The sequence below is a fragment of the Gobius niger genome (assembly GCF_951799975.1).
Source record: "Gobius niger genome assembly, chromosome: 4".
Taxonomy (NCBI): Eukaryota; Metazoa; Chordata; class Actinopteri; order Gobiiformes; family Gobiidae; genus Gobius; species Gobius niger.
The window spans coordinates 17313535-17339863 of NC_136855.1; the positions used below are offsets into that span (position 1 = coordinate 17313535).

The 26329-nt window shown below is 41.0% G+C and overlaps 2 protein-coding genes across 2 annotated transcripts in view; both read left to right on the top strand.

Annotated features, from left to right (window-relative positions):
- The window catches only part of tpp2 (tripeptidyl peptidase 2), a 161841-nt gene extending 138697 nt beyond the window's left edge, over nucleotides 1-23144 (top strand). Inside the window, exon 30 of the transcript XR_013792817.1 lies at nucleotides 23133-23144. The gene's annotated coding sequence lies outside the window, so the exon portion shown is untranslated. The remainder of the gene's footprint in view (nucleotides 1-23132) is intronic.
- Nucleotides 1-26329, top strand: part of gpc5a (glypican 5a) — a 165660-nt gene that overhangs the window by 47791 nt on the left and 91540 nt on the right. The window lies entirely within an intron of this gene.

Consider the following 26329-nt stretch of genomic DNA (forward strand, 5'->3'; position numbering starts at 1 on the left):
ACTACAGACTACCTCTACTACTGAATACCTTTACTACTGAATACCTTTACTACTGAATACCTCTACTACTGACTACCTCTACTGCTGACTTCCTTTACTACTAACAACTCTACTACAGACTACCTCTACTACTGAATACCTTTACTACTGAATACCTTTACTACTGAATACCTCTACTACTGACTTCCTTTACTACTAACAACTCTACTACTGAATACCTCTACTACTGACTACCTCTACTGCTGACTTCCTTTACTACTAACAACTCTACTACTGACTACCTCTACTACTGACTACCTTTACTACTGACTACCTATACTACTGACTATCTCTACTACTGACTATCTCTACTACTGACTTCCTCTACTACTGACTACCTTTACTACTGACTACCTATACTACTGACTACCTGTACTGCTGACTACCTCTACTACTGACTACCTTTACTACTGACTACCTATACTACTGACTATCTCTACTACTGACTATCTCTACTACTGACTATCTCTACTACTGACTATCTCTACTACTGACTTCCTCTACTACTGACTACCTTTACTACTGACTACTTTCACTACTAACTCACTACCTCTACTACTGTATTGTACATTTAGTATGTTTAGAATGTTGTTTTGTATTTTCTTCTATGAATACATATTTAATCATGAAAAGATCCTTAAAAAGCCACCACCTGGTTTCAAATATAGTTCATATTGATTTGATCTGTGCTGTAGGATCTGTTCTTTCCCCCTGCTTGACCACCAGGGGGCACTCACTCCTTTGTACAGCTCCTGTGCATCCACATTGAAGATGTGTGCCTCAGACTGAAGGTTTTCATCCATGTTTTCCCTGACAGTGACAGACAGACTGTAAGAGATAAATAGGAACTCAGCACGACACCGCATCTCTCCACTCCCTCCCGAGGATAAAAGTCATGAGCCGACCTCCTTTTCTACAAGAAAATTACCTTTTAAACACAATGATGAGAATATGCATTTACAATCCACCCAGACCAGCCTAAACAATGAGTTTCTGTTCATATTCAATAAGTGATCCAATGTGCTATTTTCCTTCATAATAGAATGTATTATTGACCTTTTTCTATGCTACAATGCCCCCCTTGTGTGGCATGACATCTCCTATCTCTCCCTACCACCATAAGACATGCCAGTATAGGTAAGGCTTGGACTAGAGATAAATGTGACTATGAATAGGAAAGAAAGCACGCATTATAGTCTGCTCTGGCTGCTATCATTAACTGTAGAATGATTGGTTTCTATGCAACATTGACAAGCCTTGACAACCCTTTATAGGCAAGGCAGGTTTAGCACGAGTTCTCAAGTAATTAAAAGTGCTTTACAGAACAGGAAGTGCTTAAAGGAATAAGCCACCGTTATTGAATAATGAGATATCTATATATAATATCTTAGGAGCACTTGGACTTTACTGCACGGACGTCGAGACCGTAAAGACCAGACAGCTACACATCAACTCTTCTGATGTTGGGTTTAGGGCAGGGCTTAAAGTTTGGTGACATTGATAAAACATTCACATCTCATACAACAACTGCTGTGCCATTGTGCGATTTTTGAACACTTGAATTTAGCTTCTATGGTAAATTGCCTATGATACAGAAAGGTGCAGCCTCCAGATAAACCTGACGATATTATTAAAGATTAAAAATTATATTTTAAACATTTTCATCATTTCAAATACCATTGAAATAATAAAAAAAAAAAATTCTGAACCCACTGTATCTGTAATTTTTTTCTACACATGTTCAAATTGACCAAAACAGACAAAATATTATCTGATTTGTTGTAAATTTACACCCATTTACACAGATAATCATATAATTCTTATTCCATGGCAATACCCGTTAATGACAACATTAAAATGTAAGAAATTACATCTGAATTCGTAAAAATCTCCCTGCCAACAATTCTTTTTTACTTTTACGCCAAACGTTTGTTGCTAAAAGAGGTGCCTATTAGAGCAATGGCCATGTGAAAATATATGTATGTATACTTCAGGACACGCAGTGATATAGTGAATACCGGCAGTGATTTCAGTTGAACATTTTTTAGTCAGATATATTTTTTTTTGCTTTAACCCATGGCTTTGGGGCATGTCAATATATCATCAAAAGTGTAGCTGCTGAATCAAGTCTCATAATAATCAAATTGATCGTCTTTATTTTTCAGCAAAACATTGTGAACTTTTAAGCTGCTCCTCTTTAAAGTTCAGCTAATATTGAAGATCTGTTCCTTTCCATTGAGTCTTATGTGGGAGGAGCAGCCAATAATATAGATCAGCAGTTGGAGAAAAGGCAAGTTTAGGAACTGGTGTTTCTCATTCTTTACATTGGGGCAGCCTCAGAAAACCACACTGAAAATACTTAAACATTGCCAATCATAAACTGAATTTGAAGATGTGATAGGAAAAATAATCTATTTTTAGTTAAGGAAAGGAAGGACTTTATTTGAATAGTGCCTTTGACAGGACCACCAGAGACAGCATTGGGCTGGTATCTACAGCCAGGCCACTGGACATGCGATCAGAACTACGGGTGGACTTTGGGATACGTAGGACGTCTCGACTTAACCAGGAAGCACGTGGGAAATGTAGGACTCTTCTTCGGGACTTTGCCAAAGTGGAATGCGATCACAGATTAGGGGTGGTGTTGTGGCACATGAGGGCGTGTGTGTTTTTTTTTTAGAGAAAACTGTTGTAGCTGTTTTGGCATCAGGGGTGTGCGTGCTGATCTACTGTGCCAAAGTACGTAGGTGTGCCTATGTGCCTTGCAGATGCGCAACAGGACAGTTGCTTAACCGTTCACATTAAACTTTATTTATGTTGTTATCTTGCATTAGACCGGTGACCTCTGTAACAGGGACACAACCCCAGGGTTTTTGCTAAAGCAGCACTTGTACTTCATCGTTGACTTCTGAAAAAGAGGAAACCTCCAACGGTTGCAAACAAATAAATCATAATCGATGATATCACGCCCTGAGCCGGTGCTTTCAGAATGTAGCCTATAGCGTATGTTCAAAATTATTATGCAAATTACATTTTTTCTCAGATATTCTAAATTGCAAATGACAGTCTGCATAATTTTCAAGTCTTTAACTGTTAAAAATAAATAGAATAACTTAAAACGTACTCTTCCAAATGATTATGCACAGCAGCGTTTCAATACATTTTATAGGTTGTAAAGAACTGAAAATGGTCATTTGTTGATTTTGCAGCATTAGGAGGTCATATTTGCTGAAATCAAAAGCTATTTCAATCAAAAACAACAGGTCAAGTTATATTCAACATAAGATCCTTGTTTGACAGCAGCTTCAAAATACTTGCATCCATTAAAGGGACTATACAGAGTTTAAAAATGTTAAAACTAAGTATTTTCCTCTCCCTGCATGCTCCAGCAACGTCCTAATGTGTAGAATGAGCCCAGACCTGTCTGTTCACCACAACTGCCTCTAAAATCCTGCACTGTCACTCAAAAAGTTGTTAATTCGGGTCCGATGTGTCGTCATGCACGAGCTTAATATAGAGACTGCAGTTACATATAAGGCCTGAGGTGTAGTGAGTATAAAATGACAAACTTGCATCTAGCCCCTTTAAACTTGTGAGTTTTTGGAGAGTTTCTGTTTGGATTTCTTTGCAGGATGTCAGAATAGCCTTCCAGAGCTGCTGTTTGGATGTGAATTGCCTCCCACCCTCATAGATCTTTTGCTTGAGGAGGCTCCAAAGGTTCTCAACAGGACTGAGGTCAGGGTAGGATGACATCATGAGTTTCTGTCCTTTTATGCCCATAGCAGCCAATGATGCAGGGGTATTCTTTATCATCACATTTTGTCAAAACAAGCCTTAAAAATACAAAATGAAGACCAAAACAGACATAAAATGAAACAAAACTCAAACGGAACCATTTTTAAGTAACCATGCATTGTTGTTTTTGTATGTGCTTGTAAATAATATTTTGTGTTCTCAATCCGACAGAAGTGCTGCAGTTATTTGTGATCTACAGTGACTTCTTGTAGGAATACTGCACCATGTATTAAAGTGATAACCATAATTTGGTCATATTCTGTATATTGCGGAGCCCTTATCATTGTTCTTTCCTTTGTCCAAAAATTCCATTAAGACACTTTTAAAGTCGGCCGGTCAGTCCTAATTGAGAAGTAGGGAGAGAGGGTGAGACGAGTGGGCGAGCAAGGGGACGTTCTTGAGGAGCCCTTCTGTATTTGCGACAGCTGGCTTCTGCAGATAACCACAGAAACCGCCAGAGCACTTGAGGTCTGGGTGCTGCGCAGCTTGAGTGTCTCTATAACATGACCTTATATCCTGGCCTGGTTTAGACTTAGGGATCGGTCAAGTCACCACATCCTGACGTTCATCCCCAGTGACAGAATCAAGAAGTGTAGAGTCTAGCTGGGCTAAATTGAGTTCATAAGTCCCACTGGAGTCTGTGTGCTGCAGTAAGAGCTTTGCCTTAGCCAGCCCCTTCTCAAATTATGCATGATTGCTCTGGACAGATAAATTTTCAATCTCGCCGTCTGGAAAGAGAGATTTTGTGTATTTGCGCTCCGATATTATCCCTGATGTTGCTACAGTCACATCTCGGGAGTGAATTTTGACTTGTTGCCACATTACAGTTCTGCGCTTATTGCACTAGATTCTGCTCTCTCTTGCAAAAGCTGGTGTTTTAGTGTGTGTCAGTGTTTTTAGATATACAGACGTATGTAGCATTTCGAGCACTTTATAGGCAAAGGGCCACTCGGTTGTTGTAGGTTAATCCCTTTTAGATTTTTAGCCGTTTGTATTTGCTCATGAGACAATTTTTTTTTCTTTTTCAGATCTTTTTAAAGGGGCTGGATGCAGGTTAGCCATTTTATTCTCAAGCTCGTGCATGACGGCACTTCGGACCCGAATTAACACCTTTTTGAGTGACAACACAACAAAACATGTCAAAATCAGGAATAGAAATAAATCAGGATAACTATGCGTTATATGATGTGTGTGTTGACTTTAAACCTCAGCCTGATGGATGAGAAACGGCTTCACCTAATATTACAATAACGATTTTTTTTGTGTGTGGTTCACTGAACTCCCTACAGTTGCAAGTGAGCCTCCAGCCTCTGCAGCAGACTATGGTCCTGTGCTCTAGCACTGCTGGGCTGTAGACGCCTCACTTGTGCATGCCTGTTTCCTTCTGTCCAAAACACGCTGTCCCGCTGTCTCCACGGAGCAGTTTTCCTCTTTATAAATCGCACCCCGCTGACAAATCCCAAAACAAAAGGCTCTGAAAAATGTGAGGAAAACACTCATAACATCAGAGAAAAAGTCTGAGAGTTTGAAGCACTTCTGTTTATTTCATCATAAAAACATGACTGATAAAAACGCCGCGTCTTGAGATTTAATCGCACGGAAGATAACACAAGCTTCCCCTCAATTTTTAACCAGTGCTTTGTTGCTGTCAAGTAAATAGACGGGGCTATTTATGTGATGGACTTTTTCTGCAATATAGTGTTGTTGTTTTTACTAAGACAATCATAAGGCTTTTATGGCATATTTGAATGTTCTCTAAAGGATTGTTGGCCATAGGCTTTAAGGGGAGTGGGAAGAGTGGGAAGAGACATTTAGCAAATTGTCAGAGCCAGGACTCGAACCATGACCATGATGGATTAATGTGTGGAGTAAGTTGGACCAAGAGAAAATGTGGTATGTGAAGAACTGGAGAGAACTGTAAAACTCATGCATAAGACATTGCCAGCTGTTTTTGTTCTGTAAAACACACTGGGATAGACGCAATAAACTTAAGCTTCTGCCTATTCCATTTCAGACCTTCTGTAATATTTTTATCTCTTTATTTGGAAAATCTTTAAATGTCTGAATCAATTGAATCTGAATGACGCTGAGGACAGAAGAGTTCTGCCATTTGTGCACTGAAACCCTCTAACACTTTGATAGTAAACCCAAGGATAAAATCCCCAAGTGCAAGGAAAGGCCTTCATTTGTATCAAGCCTTTCACAGACATGGTCACCAAGCGTTTTAAATAGGACAATTTACATTCACTCCATTAGCCTAAAGTACATGTTCTTAGTCAAAGGAAAGCAGGAAAAGTTTATGCAGTTACATGGGGGAAACTCGTGAATGCGACTGTTCACGCTGTTGAAGATAAGGACGCGTTTCTGCTGGATAAAAAATGTGGGGTTAAAGGAGGCTCTGTATGAATGATCTGTACACCCGGCCCTCAGCAGAGGAGGACTTCGTTTCCAGCTGTCACACACCTGAGAAAGAGCAGTGCGGAGCATGCCCTGGATATGGTTTGGTGACAAAACACATCTCGGTCACCAAAGCTCTGCCATGTGGAAGCTCCCTAGATGTGGACTGAAACGCAAGCTCCTTGTTTTAAATGTAAGTCCAGTTGTTTAGTTTTGATCTTAGAAAATCGAATTAAGCACCGGGATGACTGAGAATCGACTTTAAATTTCTGGTGATTATTTTCCACCAGATAAACTACTGGCACCCATTATACCACATACTCTGTGTGCTTCTATAGCGCCCAAACACAACTATTCTTTGATAGTGTAAAGGCAATTTCACCTATTCAGACTGCCGTGTGTGTCCATATTCTTCTTAAGTCGGTAATGCTGTATTTTCCTCCCCTCACATTCACTAAAGGAATTCAATGAAAGCTGTCTGGCTGTGTCTGCCAGCTGCAGTACTTTTGTGTGCGTCCTTATCGAGCGCTCTCCTCTTCATATTGTCTACATATGGACTGGAGCCATGTGGAGTTGTGCTTCAGAGGACACTTCATTTCTCTCCCACTGCAGCGGTGTGCCGGGTATCTGCGCATCATTGTCTTTCTTTATCACACCGCGGCAGGCTTCTGACAATGCGTGCGTGTGTGTGTGTGCGGGTCCTCTTTGATTTGTTCCCACTCATTTGTTAACTAAACATGCTTTCCCATTTATAGGGACAAAGTGGAGAATGTAGTAGTCATTAAGTATTCATTACCTGAGCAGTTTGTTGCTTCTTTCTTCGTGCACTTTTCGCCTGGAGAGATTTCTGAGCGCGTAGGTGGCTCGCACTCAGAATATTGACAACTTGAGAAAGCAACCTTTATGGCACTCCCTTGGTTTTTTATTATTTATTACCATACAAACACAGTTACAGCCAATAAATCTGTTGGGGCTCTATCACTCAAAGCACTGTCTGTCCCAGCCATCACACCATTGTCTTAATACAATTCATGACAACACAATCATTTCTAGAACAAAAAGTCAAAGTGATCGGCCTATGATTGAACTGGCAGGTGAGGAAAACTGGGGCCACTAACCTTTCATTCATTGTCGTTTCAAACTGGCAATTCTGTCTACTCTATTATTGTCTTTTTAGAATGGGAGCTGGGAATTTCATGAGGTAATCGTATTGAGGTTAAGAAAAATTCTCAAAATACACTGCGTGCGCAAGTGAGTTTTTAAAATGTTCAAACTCCGATCTGTGTAAAACTGTTGGATTGTTGGAAACTGTTGGATTGTCCCAGATGATGGAGATGTTGGTAGTGAGAGGAAGTGTGGCCAAAGCAGGTCCGCACTCTGAATCAAGTGTGCAGAATTACTATGCGGCTACAGTATTTTCCCTCACTCAAAATCGGACAGAAAAGACATCTGAAAAACTCTGAAAAGTCACAAATCGTTAAAAGCTGGTCAGAGGGATGCAGAGAGAGATTGGACCACAGAATATCAAACGTTTTATTGCCAATAGCCAACAGGGTCATAAGAAGTGAGATGAAAAGACGCAAAATAACTGTCAAAGACTTAAGAAAGATCAAGCATGGAGCCACCAGGTATCCATTATCTACCAGCGCTGCCATTTTCAGCAGCTGTAACCAAACTGAACTGTCCAGAAACTGTTCACTGCTGAGAGCCATCGCCGACATTTGAAAAGTGGAAAGTAAACCCAACACTACTGATGAAGACATGTATGCTGCTTTGTTTAGACTGGGACAGGAATAATCTAAAGACATATTTTTTCAAAGTTTTTATGGTCTGTTGAGATCAGAGTAACTGTATCATAATTCTGCACACTTGATTCAGAGAGTGGACCTAATTCGACTTAGCCTGGCTAGCGCCAGCCAAAATATCGCAAGTGATATTTAGGCTGGGAACCACCCATTCAATTTCCTCGTAGGAGAGGTGTGGTTGACGATCGTCCATAGCCATTTATTGGGCTCTACAAATGACTGCACGTAGCCCATAGCCAATTGTATCAATTGTACCCGATGACATATGTCAGCCAAACGCTGTTCGTCTTTTAAAATAAACTTTTGAGCCAAACTATTTAGAACACCGTCTAAAGCCTGATCGAAAGACGACTTTGTGTCTGCTGCTGTCATGTTGGATCCGTAAACAAACTGCAAGGTCGAATAGTCGAATAGTGTGTCATCATGTTGTCGTCCCTCCCTGTTCTGTGATTGGTCCCCAAATCCATTCGAAGATTTCCAGGCTGCAGAGATGTTTCAAATGATTCGAGTGCACACAGCAGCTTTGATTACACTTTCTCTCATTACAAACATCGCCATCACATGGGAGTCTTCAATCCAACAGCCTTTGACTGGTTGTTACTGGGCCAATAATAAGGTTGGCTCATTGGCACCAGGAGCATCAGTTTCCACAAACCAGACATTGTAGACATGCATTTATTTTGGTATTAGTTTTATCAAGATCTCTAATGAGTGCACATTTGCCCAAAATCAGATTGAAATTGCAATTTAATGATTAATGATTTGAATTATTTACAAGGTATAATTCCTTCCGCGATGAACAAAATAGCCTGCCAACCCAGTTGTTTGGACCTCTACAAACTGTTCTGATGAGCTTATTTAATGAGTTCATCTTTATCTAAATCTATCTTTATCTAAAAAATAGTTTAAAAAAAAGCAATTATATATTTTAACAATGTTGTGCATGTCTAGTTACTCTTGTAGAGTACACAAAACAAGAGCAGCCTATTGCAAATGACATAATATACAACAAATGCAGTACTGATGCTTTCGTTTTTAGATCCTCTTCCTTTTGACAAAATTGCTTTTCTGTGAAAGCTGCAGGGATGTAGAACTCTGTTGAAGAAAGTAGCACTTTGCAACAGTTTAAACTTAACCTGAAAAAGTGTCAGATTTGTGATCATTAGCACAAAACTGGGGTATTTATTCAAAATGTAAGAAGGTAAATTTTTTAAAGCTGTAAATAATTGTAAATGACCACTTTGAGATTCCATGTAAAGTGCTTTACAAATTAAAGGTATTATTATTATTATTATTATTATTAAATGCAATTGTAAATACTGTAAATATGGCATTTGAATGTTTGTTGAGGTGACCCTTTTGCCGGTATTTTATCTGTATTTTATATTGTGAATGGACTCTTCAGTGAAAATGCTCATTGCCCACTGTATCTGTCACTCTGCCTCTGCCCAGGGACTACAGATGAAAAATAAATGAAATATGAAAATGTACAGGTATCTACAGTACGTTGTTACGAAGAACAAGGCTTTTAAAGCCACATGGGATGCACTTTGAAAGGACATGGACTCTCTTTTTGAACAAGACATGACCTGACTGACTGACTGACTGACTGGCTGAACTAGCTTATTATTTGTTGCTTTGTTGCTGTTGTTAGTCTAGTGTAATTTAATTGTTATATACTTTATATATCAGGAGAGCTAGGGATTGACTTGTGGGTGGACATTTCTGCTCTTTGTCAGTTTAGTATACAATCTTCTGGCTGTTTTACTATGTCCTCTGTTGGACAGCCATCATCTAGAGACTACATTGTCGGCAATTTGGCTGTTCAAAACGTTCACTAGTTATATTACAAAGAAAAACAGTTTGTTTACTTTAATTAGCGGGCGAAATCTACCATTCATTTGTCAACAATAGCAAAATAACTCAGAGCAATTGTTGTTGGTTCCAGACAAATATTGTTCAGCTTAAGTCCGAATTCTCCATTTTAGTCATCAATGTTCTTTTCAAACAAAATATCCACCTGCCACAAATATTGAGATCCAGAAAACTGGCGACGAAGGGAATTTATTTCACTTGCTTGTCTTAAAGGGAAATGCACATGTTTTTGGTTGAATGAATTCAGTATGATCATTCCTTTTGGTTTTGAAAATGAGTACAAACTGAGACCATGCACCATGAGACCATGCATGAACGGTTGGCTGAAAGTTTGCTGTGGTAGAAGAGAGTTGCTGAAATTGCACCAATGATTAGTGTGCTTTTGAGCTGATTTTGGCCGTCAGTCGCAGAGACAGTGGAAAAAGAGGTTGCTAGTTCGAATCCCAGCTCCTGCAGTTGCTGACTGTTGTGTCCATGGGTAAGAGACTTGACCTGCTTTGCCTCCCTAGTGTATGAACGAGAGCTTGAATGGGTGAATGGTTCTTTGATGTAAAGCACTTTGAATGACCATTTATTTACCGTTTTTGGGAGGCGAAAGGTAACAGGCTGTGTGATGGACAGGTGATGTGAATAGAGTTGCACTATTCATCACTTTCAAAATAGGATTTTTAATGTTCACAATTAACAAAGCGCAAAGACCAAGCACAAACATACATGTAGAGTTTGGATCACTATACGTATGTCCAGAAATACATGTGAAAGATGCATGCACTGTGGTTCAAAAAAGAAAAAATATCTGAAGGAACCTCTGCCGAGACGTTATCTTTAATTAACGGATATACCTTAGGATATCGGCTACTTAAGCATGCAATGCTGCTTTTTTAATTCAGAAATTCATGTGATTCACCATTCTTGCAGTAGTCTAGAAGTTCAGTTTTCAGTTTTCTCTCAAAGACAAGACAAGGCAAGTTTATTTGTAAAGCACATTTCATACACAAGTTATTTCAGAGTGCTTCACAGTTACATACAATTACAAGAAGCCAGATAAAATCAATCCATAAAACATCAACATAAACATGAATTAACTACAGTAAAAGCAAGAGTGCAGATAAAATGCTTTCAGTTGTCAAATGCAGGGGTAAAAGGTTTTCAGCCTGGATTTCAACTAACCTGTTGGAGACAAATGCATGGATAAGCCTCTCTAAGTCAGGTTTAGACAGTATTCCTCTGATGACAATGTTTTTCAGATGGTAAAAAGCTGCTGATGTTGTTGCTTTCATGTGGCTGTTTAAGTTCAGGTCTGACTCCATGATTACTTTTAGATTTCTTACCTGATTCTTCGGATTGAGAGAGCGAGGCCCAAGGTAACTGACAACACCTTCTCTTTGTGTCTGTGGGCCAAAAACAATTATCTCAGTTTTGTCTGAGTTTAGTTTGCACCCACAAACTGATCTGTTGGATGCAGTGACAGAGTATCTACAGACCCATGTTCACCTGCCGTCAGTGAAACATAGCTCTGAGTGTCATTTGTGTAGTTGTGGTAGGACACATTATTGCTGTTTATTAGCTGACCCAATGGAAGCATGTATAGATTGAATAAGAGGGGTCCCAGGATTGACCCCTGGTGGACTCCACAGGTCATGGCAATTTTGTCTGAGACACAATTTCAACAAAGTACGTTCTGTCCTAGAGATTGGACTTGAACCAGTTAAGAGCAACTGGACATGTTTAAAATGTGCACTGTGACACTAAGGTAAACATTTTATAAGATACATTTCAAATCTTATCTGAATATTTTCCCCCAAACTGTGTAGCCCTATGGTAAAGGAGCCGAGGAGGAAATACTGTCTTCTTTGTTGTACTTATTGCCTAATTTCTTGTTTTCAATGTTTTATAATGTCATTAAGCAGCAGTGAGAAGTCTCTATGGAGCAATTGAGCAAAGTTTATATTTTCATACCTGCCCCAGAATGAGCTCAACAGTCAGCTCTGGTCTCATTGTGCCTTTATTTATCTGAGAGTGCGAACCCTCCGAAGACACAGCACCTCTTTATAAGTGGAAACCTACCTTTTAGCTCCTGACCCGCACGGCCGGCCTGCTGCGAATACGCTCTCATTAATCTCACCTCCCACAGTAAAAGCTCTGCGTCTGGAGGCTAGGGCCGCAAAAATAAATCTAAATACCTCTTTCATTTCTCTCGCGTAAACAAACACATGGCATGAGTGAGGGACCAGAGAGCGGAGGTGGCAGAGGAGCCAAAAATGGAGTGCAGTCAGACTTGTTTTGCTACAAAACAAATATTACACTAAAAGCAACTGTTTAAAGACTTTCCTACTCTGGTATCAAGTTAATGAACACAATAAAAAGGACCAATTTTGTGCCATAAAACCTCTAGAATATGGGTTGTCTGTGTGGGTAAATTGGCAAAAGATTGTACTTGAAATCAATTTTGCCCTGATAAATAAAAAGGGTGTAACTTAGTTGAAGGTTCTTGAGTCATCTTCTGTAGTTTTTTTTCTAAGATGGAAGAAAGATGTCTCAAGAGCCTTCATCTAAGATGGACAACTCCTGTACGACTGAGAGCCTACACAGACAATAGGGCTGTAACAATGTCATGATGCACGGCAGTACTCAAATCTGATGACTTTTAAAGCTTTGTTTCCAAAAATAGTACCAGTGTAATGCTGTCCAGAAACAGCCCAAACACGAGCCTCAAATCAAATGCGCTGCTCTGTGCGTGTTTTAACTGCCGTCTAAAGCAAAACCAAAAACACGCTCATGGCCGACACGTGACATTTTTGTTCTGTTTTTTTAGAACACTATAATTTTGTTTTTTACTTTGTTTAGCATTGTGAGCCCAGGGGCACATTTTATTATAAAGCAGCTATGAAAAATTAGAAAGCATTGCTAATTTTATAAATTAGATGATAAATACTGCCTAATGAACATTTTGATTAACATTAACATTTTTATTGCACTTTGCACCAAACCATGGATCCTGCACCGTGAATGGAAACAAACTGTGAGATAGTTGAACTGTTATAGCCCTAGTAAATAACGTAGGTGGTAGGTGGTGACTGATTTACACCCTCATCTCGCAGCAGGAAAGTCCTGGGTTCAATTCCGGTGTTGTTTGGCCTTCCTGTGCGGAGCTTGCTTGTTCTGTCTATGTGAGGTTAGGTTTCCTCTGTGTTCTCCAGTTTTTTCCATCGACCTATAAACATACACAACAGGGTAATCCTTCAGCTTTTCCAAACCAAACCTAGCTGGAGTAACTGGCCCCTTACTCATGTTTTCCTATAAAGACAGTTTGCCGTCTTACTGTTGTCCCTGTAATGTTGTCCTGCAGTTTCCAAGGCAACCAATCCAGCCCTATTAAAAAAAGGAAAAAAAAAAAACTTTCACCTTCTCACAGACTGCCCTTTACCTGACAGCCAAGATAAACGAGTGAGGTCCTGGGAGGAGGAACACAAACATGCATCTGCGCTCAGTGGTGCGTGCTCATTGGCTCTCCGCTGGAAGCCCCTATTTACCTTAATGCCGGCCGGAGGAGAGGCCAGGGGAAGTTGTGTTTTAGGGGAATTACTCGCAATACCTCCCATCCACCTTGAACCGTGTGAGGTAATAAATTAAAAGACATAAGAAAAAACAACTCTTTCAAGCATATTTAGTACAGGAGTATTTCCAATGAGGCGCCGTGGCGCAGGTCGAGTTAATCGGGGAGTTTCAACTTTCCAAGGTGGTTGAAACTTTAACGGATATTGCGTCCCCACTGGGACCTTCCGGGAGAAGCGTGTCAAGTCCACTTCTCTTAAGTTGGAGATAATCCTTAAAGCAACAAAAGACTAGAAATGTTAAATAATTAGCAGGATTGGAAAATGATATAGTTTTTGATTGTAATGTATGTTGAACTCATTAAAACACACATTAAAAAATGACAAAGTGAGGACTAAACTAAAACAATATTACGTCAGGATAATTTTCATTCCTTCTGTTTATTCCTGGCTTCATAGTTTTTCCTCATGCAGTCCTGGTTTCCAAAGCATAATCATTAATACACATTTTTAGATATTAGGTTTGTTTTTGTTCAGCGGTGCATTCAAATGTCAAGTGTCTTGCTGAAAGGTTTTAGTTGTGTTTTGTAAATATATGGAGAAAGCCTCTCGTCAATCTTGCAGCTCCCTCTGAGAAAATAAAAAATCCCTTTAAAAATACAGTAAACAGGGTCTTGCTGGTCGGCCTAATGCGCAAGAGCCAGATGATGTCATATGTCACCTTGAGTTAATGAAGGTGATGATGACACGCTCGAGCGCCGCATACGTTCACCATCTGCTCCGTTCCACCGAGCTGCAGCCGCTGTCCCACAATGCACTGGGGCACAGGCGAGGCACGCTCTGGTCGCTGTGTGCAGGTGTCCCGGGGCGTGTGTGAGAAAGCCATCCAGAAGAGTGTGACTTTAATCATACCGGCCACAAAACTGAGCTCTGGCCAAGGCTGACTGTTATGTGTCCCGTATCAGGGGGAGATGGTGGTTATGACAGTAGGCAATATACACAGAGTATTTGTGGTTAGTGAACCGTCCTCTGGCTGAAGCCAACACGTGCTAATGCTTGCTATGGGTCATTTGCTCTGCTGCAAACTGAGAAACTAATTAGCCATTTCAAAACATCACGGTGAAAAGGCAATGGATATTTGATTACGTGCACACACTCAGTAGCATGATTCAGTAACAGCATTTGTACAAACTGATGCTCTGCCATTATGTTTGTGTACGTTCTCAGCCAGTGACTTTTCCTTAGAGTTTTTTTTAGTGTAGAACCACTAATAACCAGTCCAAGTGCGTTTGTTCTGCTTTAGAAATGTAGTTGAAGCCGACTCTGACCAGACTCAATCGCTGCTACAGCAGTGAGTCTGGATTTTTCTCGGCAACCCCACCTCTGAGCTTATTTTACAGAACTTGAACTTAAACTTTAAAGAAACAACAGGGTCGAGAGTTCACAGGAGCGGTTCAAATCAAGTTTCCATACCAGAAGAAATGTGCACATAAAGAAGCCTCTACAATGAGGGATGAAACATCTTTAATTCTAAAACAGACCAGTTGAGATGACTATACTTTTATAAACTTATTACAGCTATAATCATGTTGTTTTCCTGTGTCGTTATATCCCTGCAAAGCATTCACAGTTAAACACTTATTATTCTAAACTAAACTAAAATGTGCCAAGTATTTTAAAGTGGTTTTGATCTCAGGAACTGAAGACTTAGGTGCTTGTGAGCTGTTCTCAAGCCCTGAAGTAAAGAGAGGGTTGCATTCAAGAGGGCAGGAATGCTGTCAAGGACAACAGACACTTGCTGTCGCAAAAGAGAAAAGTGCCGTACCCCTTTCCTATGCAGTCACGGAAATATCAAAGACAAGCTGAGTTGATCTTCCTTCATCTGAGAAAACAAATAAACATCAGACAAAATGCAACTTGAAACATAAAACAAATTGCTACAAAGCAAAAAGTGTATTTTATGATCAAAAACATCTTGTCACAGAAACTATTTTGATCTTCCTGTAAAACAAAGTTGCACCCTGTTCCGCACACACCAGTCAGTGTTTGCTTCAGACCATTCAGTATTTGTTTTAATATAACTGCAAAATAATAGTTCTTTTTTGTTTCATATTACCAGAGAAACCATTACTTTTTAATTTGACTATTTTCTTCTGCCTGAATTAATCATTTACGTAGCTGAATCGCATTAACATATTTTGAATCCATACATTTATATTTTCAGTTTGGGATGAATCATTGCTATTTATTCTATTAAATAATAACCTCCATGTGTGATATATATATACTCTAACCGATTGTTAGAGAGTGGTGAAAAGTTTATTATTTCATCTTCTCCCTTTGAGGATATTGTTCAGCACCATCTTTTCCCACTTTCTGTTTATTTGCTGCTCGGCCCTGAAATAGCCCATGGGGTGATTATGTGTCCAGGAAGTAGAGGCTCGGCCCCCTGCCGCCGGTTATGAGACTTTTGATTGACAGGTGCTTGACTCCGGCTGTTGAGCGAGTTGTAAGGCGGACATTGGTGACTGTAGATGATCTTTAGATAACACAGCTTGACCTTTGAGAGCCTCCACTGCTATCAATCTCCACGGGGGCTTACACTCAGCTTCTAACGTCATGTCCAGTCACTTTTTTGTCTTCCCGCTTCTTTCTCTCATGCCAAGCTTTTTTCCCATCTTTGTGTTTGCCGAGTAGAGTTTCGGCGAGTTGGCAGCCTGTATCAGATCCTGAGGTAATTTACTGCTGGTGATAAGGAAGTGGTGCGTACAGGGTTTTCTCCCGGTCTTCTCTGACAGGGCAATCTGAGGCCCATAGAGACTAAAGCGAAGGAACATTTTGGCTGCAGATAGAAAGCCAAAAGGAGCGGTTATTATCCACACGCTGCAAAGTGAGATTGAATGAGGAAACAATCAGAGGTGACGACTCCTTTATTATCTAAACTCTGTGCATTTCCGGGAACTTTGAGAGCAGTAACCGGGGTTCAGACAAAGTTTTGTGAAGTGTTATACTCCTGTGCTCTCGAATGATGTCTTCTGTTGCGTTTGAATTTGGTCAATGTACATTTAAGAATCCTCCACGTCCTTTGAAGTGTGATTTTGGATTTTTTGTTGCATATTTGAAATATTTTTGTCGTGTTTTCGTAGTTTTTTTTTTGCAATGGCGGCCCCTAGTCTCGCCGTCACAAAGCAGAGCAGCCATTGGTTTTTAATCGCTTTTTCGGTTGTTTTGGTTGTTGTTTTTTTGTTGCATTTTAATCACGTTTAGTCGTGTGTTTTTGTCGCTTTTTTATCGTGTTATTGTTGCTTTTCCAACACATTTTTGTCACTCTTTGGCCCCATTTTTCTGTTTTTAGATTTGGGTAATGCCAAACTGGAGAAAATATGGTTGGCTCATTTGGGGGTTAAGAGGTTCGGAGGTCAATTCCCTAAACCCACTGTTAGTGTTGTGTCCTTGAACATGACTCTTCATTGTTATTATTTTTCGTTTAATTGGTTGATATGGTTTGTCTCCATCAAATCATTTGCCCTCACAAACACACACTCACATACTTTCCGTATACTTTGAAATCCTGAGGTAAGGTCGGTGATCGTTTTGCCCAGCGACATTTTGCCATGGCTGGAACTGGGATCGAACCTGAGACCTTTAAATCAGTGGGCAAACGCTCTAACATTCACCCACTTTCATTCGCGTCAGCATTACTGTGTTCTAACATTGCTTTAACACCTTAGCAGTATAATTCCAACTGAATAAAAACGTGAGATACCTAACAAGCCTGTCACATTTAATGAAACACTCCTCCACAGCCCCCTGTTGTTGTGCCTATATGCCCCACAGTGGAATGAGACTTGTTCGATGAGGTGTGTCTGGTGCGGTTTTGTGCAACTGACTTCCGTTTCCATTTGGACCAGCCTTGGGGTAGCGCACCGGGGTCAGTGCCTCCGGGGCGCCACGCGGGACAAATGCGCCTCTGCTGTTGTAGGCTCTAAGAAATGCGATCCTAAATCAAGACACATTCACGCCATGAATCATGTCGGGGCCCGGGCTGAGGAAGAGGGATGGTGCCATCTGTAGCAGCATATGAATGGCCAACCGGCTCGCGCTGCTGTTGACACGAGCTGAGAGAGTGTGAAGAGGTTGTGAAGAAGAGGCTGCAGTCAGAAATGAGCAAACCCAAATCAATGTACGCACAATTTATCACTCTGACGCCTTTACTGTTGCGTGCCAGAGTTTTGTTGTTGTTGTCCGTCTGTGTGTATAATAAAATGAGTGTTCCCTCGCGCTAGAATGCAGTGCCCCGCTCACCAAAGTCGCTCTGTGATTTTTACGTGTGCACCAATAGTGTGGTTTCATTAATTGGGTTTATATGGATGGATTTACTTTACGTACCTTCAGTGTCTGTGGCTTTGTTTTAACTTATGACACTGAACGTGGTTTTCAAATGACCACCAGTTTACTGCAAGTGGAGAACATACTTAAACATCTAAATCAGGCCATCTCAAACTCAGGACTCAGGCCTGGATGCTGACCTCGAAGTTATTTGGTCCGAATTCCGGTGGCGCCTCTGGGCTGTGAATTTATTGGCATAGAAGAGTGTGTTGCGTTGCAAGAAGTGCAGTTGCAGCTTTGGCCTGTAGGGGTAGTATATAAAGAGGCGCATGGTCTGCTGGAATAGCAGTACCCTTTAAACACAGATGCTCACAATAAACCCGTTGAGATTATTGGTTTGTTTCTAAATCATTGAATGAATATAGTATTATAATTAATATTCTTTAAACGTCCATAACTGATCATAGAGCTGCAAATATTGTTTTCCTGGTGTTTAGAAGCGCTCCTATTTTGAAACATAGTGATGTAAAAAAAAAAAAAAAAAAAAAAAAAAATGGGCAGAGGTTTAATTTGTGAAAAACTGGGAACTTTTACAGAATATAAAGCAGTAATCTGGATGAATCTAAATGGAAATATGAAGAAAAAGTTATTTTGGAAATAACTTTATCATAGTGAATGTGCATTCTCCACCATGAGTATTATAAAGAACTCCAATCACAGTCCCAATAGAAAGGGCTGTTTTTTACTCTGGATATTTTATGCATTTTACATTTTTACGATTAATATAACAATTTTAGTACAATGGGAACGTTCGTTTTTGTAAATTAATATATTTTTAGACCATTGATTTTTGTGCATTTTATTTTTCAAACCTTGTGAGTTAAAGGGACTAGATGCAAGTTGGTCATTACATACTCACTGCTGCCACCTCAGGTCATATGTGAAACTGCACCTTCTATATTAAGCTCGTGCATGACGGCACTTCGGACCCAAAGTAACAACTTTTTGAGCGACAGTGCAGGATTTTAGAGGCAGTTGTGGTGAACAGGTCTGAGCTCATTCTACACATTAGGACATGGCTGGAAATGTAGGGGGAGGCAAATACATAATTTTAACATTTTTAAACTCTGTATAGTCCCTTTAAGATCAATAAAGTCATAATTTATTGTCAGGATGTTAAAGATCAATTATCAATTATATCTATTAATAAACTAATGGATGAACAAGGATCACTGGACTGTTCTACACTACTGTAATTATCCTTGGGTAGGCTATATTGCATTAATATAAACAACTCACATAAAGTGATCTGATCATTGATGCAAATTGTCTAATTGAGCATACTGTCATTGGGCCCGATCTTGTGCATCAAAACGGAGACGATAGCGTGACATTTTGCGCTCAGTAGGAGCACGCTTTGTGATCTTGCCACTCCAGACTTAGCGCATTTAAGTGGGTGGAGACACAGATTTTCCTCCAACCAGATCGACTCCGCGTCCAGGAGAGTGGTTGTGTGGGAGTGGAGGGTGAACATGTGCTTTTGTTTTGCTTCGCGTTCACGCCAAGCGCGGGCCGATCCGCACTACAGCGGACGCTGTAGCTCTTTTTCTCTCGAGACGTGAACATGGTTTAGCTCACGATGGGGTAAATAAAGTTTTTAGTTTGACCTGTGAGAGCCTAAGGCTTAAGAAAGAACGCAAGACAGCGCAATGTAAACGAGGAAGTGAATGTCAGCCGTGTTTCCATCAGTGCAGTCGCCTCCTCTTGTGACGCCCCCTCACAGGTGGCGGAGACGAATGGCACATATAGCGCCGCCACTCGGAAAATAATTCGCCAAGAGACTGCGCCGCCCCGTGCGCCGCCACAAGATCTGGCCCTTTATGTTTGAACACTTTCTGGAGGTTCTTTGCTCATAGAGGAAAAGAGAAAGAGCAGTACTGGAGATTTTGTTTTTTTTTAAATACGCTACTTGTCAAAGAACATTTTTAGCAATTAATTGGAAGTTAAGATTAATAATTGCCATATTTTCATTTTTATAAAAGTTACCAGATGTGGTAGTAAGTCAAGGCTGAACAAAGAAAAATAAACTCACTATTATTCTCATAACGTCAATGTTGATAAGATCTACATTATGTCATTTTTCATTATGTATTCAGTGATTAATACATGTTTAGGTTTAAGGGAACGTTGAAGCACAGTTTTGACATCGTAATTGTCTTGACAGTGTGAGGCTGTTAAAGGAGCTTGTTGCATTGGTAAGTAGTTTCTCCGAGGACTGACTCCATCTTTAATTGCTGCTCCAGCCATGAGCCTTGTAGTAAAAAACAGGACGCATAATGATCATAGCACAGTCAAAAGCTTGTTATTCCAACACTTCATCAAACCACAGCCACAGAGAATGCCATGAGATGCTAGTTACACAGGTTGTGGTTCCCAGACCTTTGAAGTGAAATAACAGCTTCATAGTTAGAATATAGACATGATGAAGCCTGGTTCCTATTCAAAATCTAAAACTGTAATTTATACTGCAATTATTAAAGCCTGCTTTAAACTGGTGTGAACTTCTGGTTCAACAAGTCAAGTCATCCAATGTCTTGTCTCCTGGCAAAAACCTGTTCAAAGTTGTACTCCGGTTTTCCACTGCTTCTTCCACAACCACTACTATTACTACATCTACGAGTATTTAACTTGAACCTTAATGCTAGTGAACATTTCTGCATTATAGAGAATATTGCCCTTAAACTGCATGAATAAACGCACTGCAAAAGATTTAACAACAATGCGCCTCACGACATGTTCTTATGCACGAACTTGGTCTGAGCTGAAAATGTTCCTCTGTAAGAACAGTCAGGAGGTCTCCAGTTCTGTTCACGATCATCCTCCTGATGGAATCCAACATTATGAGTCATATTTATTTGTACATATTAAATCATGTATTCATTTGTTCCTCAAAGTAAATATAATTATATTAAATTACAGATGCCTTTATTCAGAAATAAGTTGGTAATAACACTAACGCCAGACTAAAATCACAAGTGATATTTAGTCTGGGGACCACCAATTCATTATCTCGTAGGAGAGGTGTGGTTTACGATCGTCCATAGCCGTTTATTGGGCGCTACGAATGTCTATCATACGTCTGCACGCAGCCACAGCCAATCGTATCATCATATCCGATGACGTATGACGTATCCGCTGTAAACTTTCGAGCGAAACTATTTAGAACACGGCCTAAAGCTTGATCGAAAAATAGCGTCGCGTCTGCTGCTGTCATGTTTGATCTGTACATAAACTTTTTTTTTTAATCCGTAAATAAACCGCAAGCTTCCGTATATCGAATAGCTCGTCATCATCTTGCCGTCCCTCCTCGTTCTGTGATTGGTTCCCAAATCCATGTGAAAATTTCGGTCATGGTCCCCAGGCTGCTGTGCAGTTCGAAATGATTCGAGCGCACACAGCAGTCTGGCGTTAGCCAGGTTAACAATGCATTACATTAAGTCAACAATCACAGTATGTGATTTCTTATTATTACCAATTTTATTATTACTAATTTATTACCATGTTAGTATTACTGTTATTCATCATCATCATCACAACCCATGTAGCATTACTTGTGTCAATGTGCATGAATGATACATAGCACACTCTTGACTGATTGGTGCTCATGATAACAACATTAATCTTAATGATATGTATTAAAAAGGAATCGAGGTTCTGTTTTCTTTCCTGTGTCTGGACCTGCTGCCAGAGGGGGGCAGCCCCTGAGCAACCGGACCATCAACCGGTCACCAAAGCACCAATGTATTACTGCTTTAACTTTTGAATTCCGCCGTTCACAGACAGCATTAAATGTGCTGCATTGACGTCATTTGATAAAAACGGCCTCGATCTTACAATCTTATGTTAACAAAGGTGCGTTGGACTAACCCGCGGGAAGAGAAGGAAAAACCTTTTGTGATCTATAGGTTATATCTATGTAAGCATTTTGTAAGTCCCTTAAGAAGATGTTCATGAATGAGGCCCATTATATTTACTGTCATGTTTTAAAGCTATAACTTAAAAATGGTTTCTGGAGGTTCACTTGTTAAGCCCTTGAGGGCTTTTGGAAACCTTAGATTATATATATATATATATATATAAGTGGTGGGCCGTTAACGGCGTTAACGTGCTGCGTTAACGCGAGACTCTTATCGCGCGATAAAAAAAATATCGCCGTTAATCTATTCTCAAAGCTGGGTTGGGAGCTGGGTCTATACTCTACAAGCTATGATGACTTTCACCGTGATATTTTAAGGTCAGCACACATTACACGACTTTTATGCCCAATTCTGGACGCACAGGAGAAACGTGAGTGAATATAGCGTCTCCAAAGCGACACACAGAAGCAGCGGCCAATGACAGAGTGAAAATAGACAGAAAAACACCGCAGCGCCTCCGTGTTCACTTCTCTTTCAAAACAGCGACATAAACATCTCATTTCATGGCCACAGCCCCACACGAAACAGCGCAACTTTATCACCAAAAGTTCACGAGAGCCTTTTCTAGCTTCATTTCAACCGCGAGCAGAGTTTAACCGCAGCACTTACGGAGTTTGGAGATGGACTTTCCAGCTACTTTTCTCCGTTAGCTTCTCTTTTTCCGCTCCCCGGTGTCTCCTCCGCCTCATGTCCGTTGCCTTTTCTTATTAAATCCAAAGAAATACGTCCCGCATCTTCGTGTTGTTGACGTTTATCTCCATTTTGACAGAACTATCGCCAAGTAGTAGCAGCAGCTGCAGCAGCATGAGCTGCGTTGTTGTGTTGTGATCACGTGACACTGTTGACAGTGTTGACCAATCAGGAGACGCGCACATGTTTCCCACGCTCACAAACAGAGGCCTATATTCTGATCTGGTAAATAAAAAATATATAAATAATGATCTGCCCGTAAATAAATACTTGGGGACTCCTGCCACAACTGTCCCATGTGAGAGACTTTTTTCTTTAGCAGGTCATATTGTGCAGTAGAGGAGATCTAGTTTGTCACCAGAAAATGTGAACAAGCTGGTCAGCCTGAGTGACTGTAAACAGTTCATCAGGACCTCTAATGTCAGCCTACAGCTCAAAATTCATGTTTAACTGAATAAACAGTTAGTAAACACGAGTGCATTTTATTGAACATGAATTATTTTCATCACCAATTATCATAGTAGAATGTTCTCATGCAGTTTGTGATGCACTTTGGAAACAGGAGATGAGCTCCTGGTCTAACGCACCGCCTGACTTGACAAAACTCGTTCTCAAAGACTTACTTTAAGTCATTATTTGGGGAGCACACATATTCTGAATGGCTTCGGCAGAATTCAAGCGAGCCATTTTAATCTAGATTAATCTAGATTAATTTCAAAATTAATCTAGATTAATCTAGATTAAAAAAATTAATCTATGCCCACCTCTAATATATATATATATATATATATATATATATATATATATATATATATATATATATATATATATATATATATATATATATATATATAGCTATAGGGCTATATATATATACTAGCTGAGACCCGGCCTTCGGCCGGGCCTCGCTAGTCTCCACATTTGATATTCTGAGATTATGAGTGATTACAAAGAAATGTCCAACCCGTCACACAGTTCAGCTGTAGAACAGTGGTTCCCAACCCATTCCAAAAACTATGGCCACTACAAATGTTTAAAATAATGAAGGCAAAAAAAAAAGTCAAACAAACAGCAATTGGAGAGTTTGATGCACCCGTGCTCCTTTCTTATTAACTACAACGACAATATGCTATGTTATATGCTAAACTCAGGGAATAGAATTCAAGAGATAGTGGAAGAATTATGGATAAATATGAGGGGTTGAGCTCTAACGGTTTGGGTCACGGTGCAGGACCCGAGGTTTAGTCCATCACGGTAGTGTACAATAAAACAAATAATGAGTAGGTTTAGAACTGAAATAGCCTAATGATCGTTGTTAGACAGTATTTATAACCTTACAATGAAATTGGCAATGCTTTCAAAGCTGCTTTAGAATAAAATGTACCTCTGGGCTCACAATACGTGAAAGCAAAATAGAAAACAAAGGTACAGCAGCAAAGTAAAAAAAAAGAAAAAAACTACGCAGTGCAGGCCATGCGCTCGTTAAGTTGTAGTTTCATTTTCGCTGTCACTCACACGGAGGATAAATCAGTCGGAGGAGCGCGTTTGATTAGAGGCTCGTGTTGGAGCAGGTTTTGGGCAGGAGAGACTTAAACAAAGACACGCAGATGTGTTTTGGAGGATGTAGCCTACCTGTACCTGTGCGGAGCGTCTACAGCTGCAGTTCAGGGTGAGTGACGATGGCACACAGCGGCCTGTTTGGATGCGCGCGCGCACACACATACACGCCTGCGCACGCACACACACACACACACGCACGCACGCACGCGCACACAGCCCTGTTTGGAGGCACGCGCGCACACATACACGCACGGACGCTCACACGCGCACACACACAAACGCGCGCGCACACCCACAGCGCCCTGGTTGAATGCGCGCACACGCACAGCAGTCAGATCTCGTGCACTCGCGTTTTGGTGACGGTGGGTTGTCCTCGGACAGCAGCACCGCAGCACCGCGGCTTTCTGGTGTTCCCAAACGGTCTCCCATCCCAGTCCTAACCAGGCCCGTCCCTGCTTAGCTTCAAAGTCGGTATGGGAAATAAACATGGCGGCGCCCAGGCGGGGGCCATTGAAATAGCGTTTTCTATAATAGACTAGCTGAGACCCGGCCTTCGGCCGGGCCTCGCTAGTCTCCACATTTGATATTCTGAGATTATGAGTGATTACAAAGAAAAGTCCAACCCGTCACACAGTTCAGCTGTAGAACAGTGGTTCCCAACCCATTCCAAAAACTATGGCCACGACAAATGTTTAAAATAATGAAGGCAAAAAATAATTTCAAACAAACAGCAATTGGAGAGTTTGATGCACCCGTGCTCCTTTCTTATGAACTACAACGACAATATGCTATGTTATATGCTAAACTCAGGGAATAGAATTCAAGAGATAGTGGAATAATTATGGATAAATATGAGGGGTTGAGCTCTAACGGTTTGGGTCACGGTGCAGGACCCGAGGTTTGGTGCATCACGGTAGTGTACAATAAAACAAATAATAAGTTGGTTTTGAAATGAAATAGCCTAATGATCGTTATTAGACAGTATTTATAACCTTACAATAAAATTGGCAATGCTTTCAAAGCTGCTTTAGAATAAAATGTACCTCTGGGCTCACAATACGTGAAAGCAAAATAGAAAAGAAATGGTACAGCAGCAAAGGAAAAAAAAAGGAAAAAACTACGCAGGGCAGGCCATGCGCTCGTTAAGTTGTAGTTTCATTTTCGCTTTCACTCACACGGAGGATAAATCAGTCGGAGCAGCGCGTTTGATTAGAGGCTCGTGTTGGAGCAGGTTTTGGGCAGGAGAGACTTAAACAAAGACACGCAGATGTGTTTTGGAGGATGTACCTGTACCTGTGCGGAGCGTCTACAGCTGCAGTTTAGGGTGAGTGACGATGGCACACAGCGGCCTGTTTGGATGCGCGCGCGCGCGCACACACATACACGCCTGCGCACGCACACACACACACACACACACACACGCACACGCGCACGCACGCGCACACAGGCCTATTTGGATGCACGCGCGCACACATACACGCACGGACGCTCACACGCGCACACACACAAACGCGCACGCACACACACACACGCACACGCGCACGCACGCGCACACAGGCCTATTTGGATGCACGCGCGCACACATACACGCACGGACGCTCACACGCGCACACACACAAACGCGCGCGCACACACACAGCGCCCTGGTTGAATGCGCGCACACGCACGGCAGTCAGATCTCGTGCACTCGCGTTTTTGTGACGGTGGGTTGTCCTCGGACAGCAGCACCGCGGCTTTCTGGTATTCCCAAACGGTCTCCCATCCCAGTCCTAACCAGGCCCGTCCCTGCTTAGCTTCAAAGTCGGTATGGGAAACAAACATGGCGGCGCCCAGGCGGCGGCCATTGAGTTAGCGTTTTCTATAATAGATACTAGCTGAGACCCGGCCTTCGGCCGGCCCTCGCTAGTCTCCACATTTGATATTCAGAGATTATGAGTTATTACAAAGAAATGTCCAGTATAGTCCCTATAACCCGTCACTCGGTATAGCTGTAGACCTGCAGTAAGTAGACCAGTGGTTCCCAAGCCATTCCTAAAACTATGGCCACTACAAATGTGTAAAATAATGAATGCTAAAAAGAATTTCAAACAAACTGCCATTGGAGTGTTTGATGCACCTGTACTCCTTTCGTATATACTACAACGACAATATGTTCGATAAACTCAGGGAATCGAATTCAAGAGACAGTGGAACATGTAGGCCTATGGATAAATATTAGGGGTTGAGCTGTCACTGTTCGGTTGACGGTGCAGGAGACGTGGTTTGGTGCATCACGTGTATGTGCAATCAAAAAAAGAAGAAGTTGTTT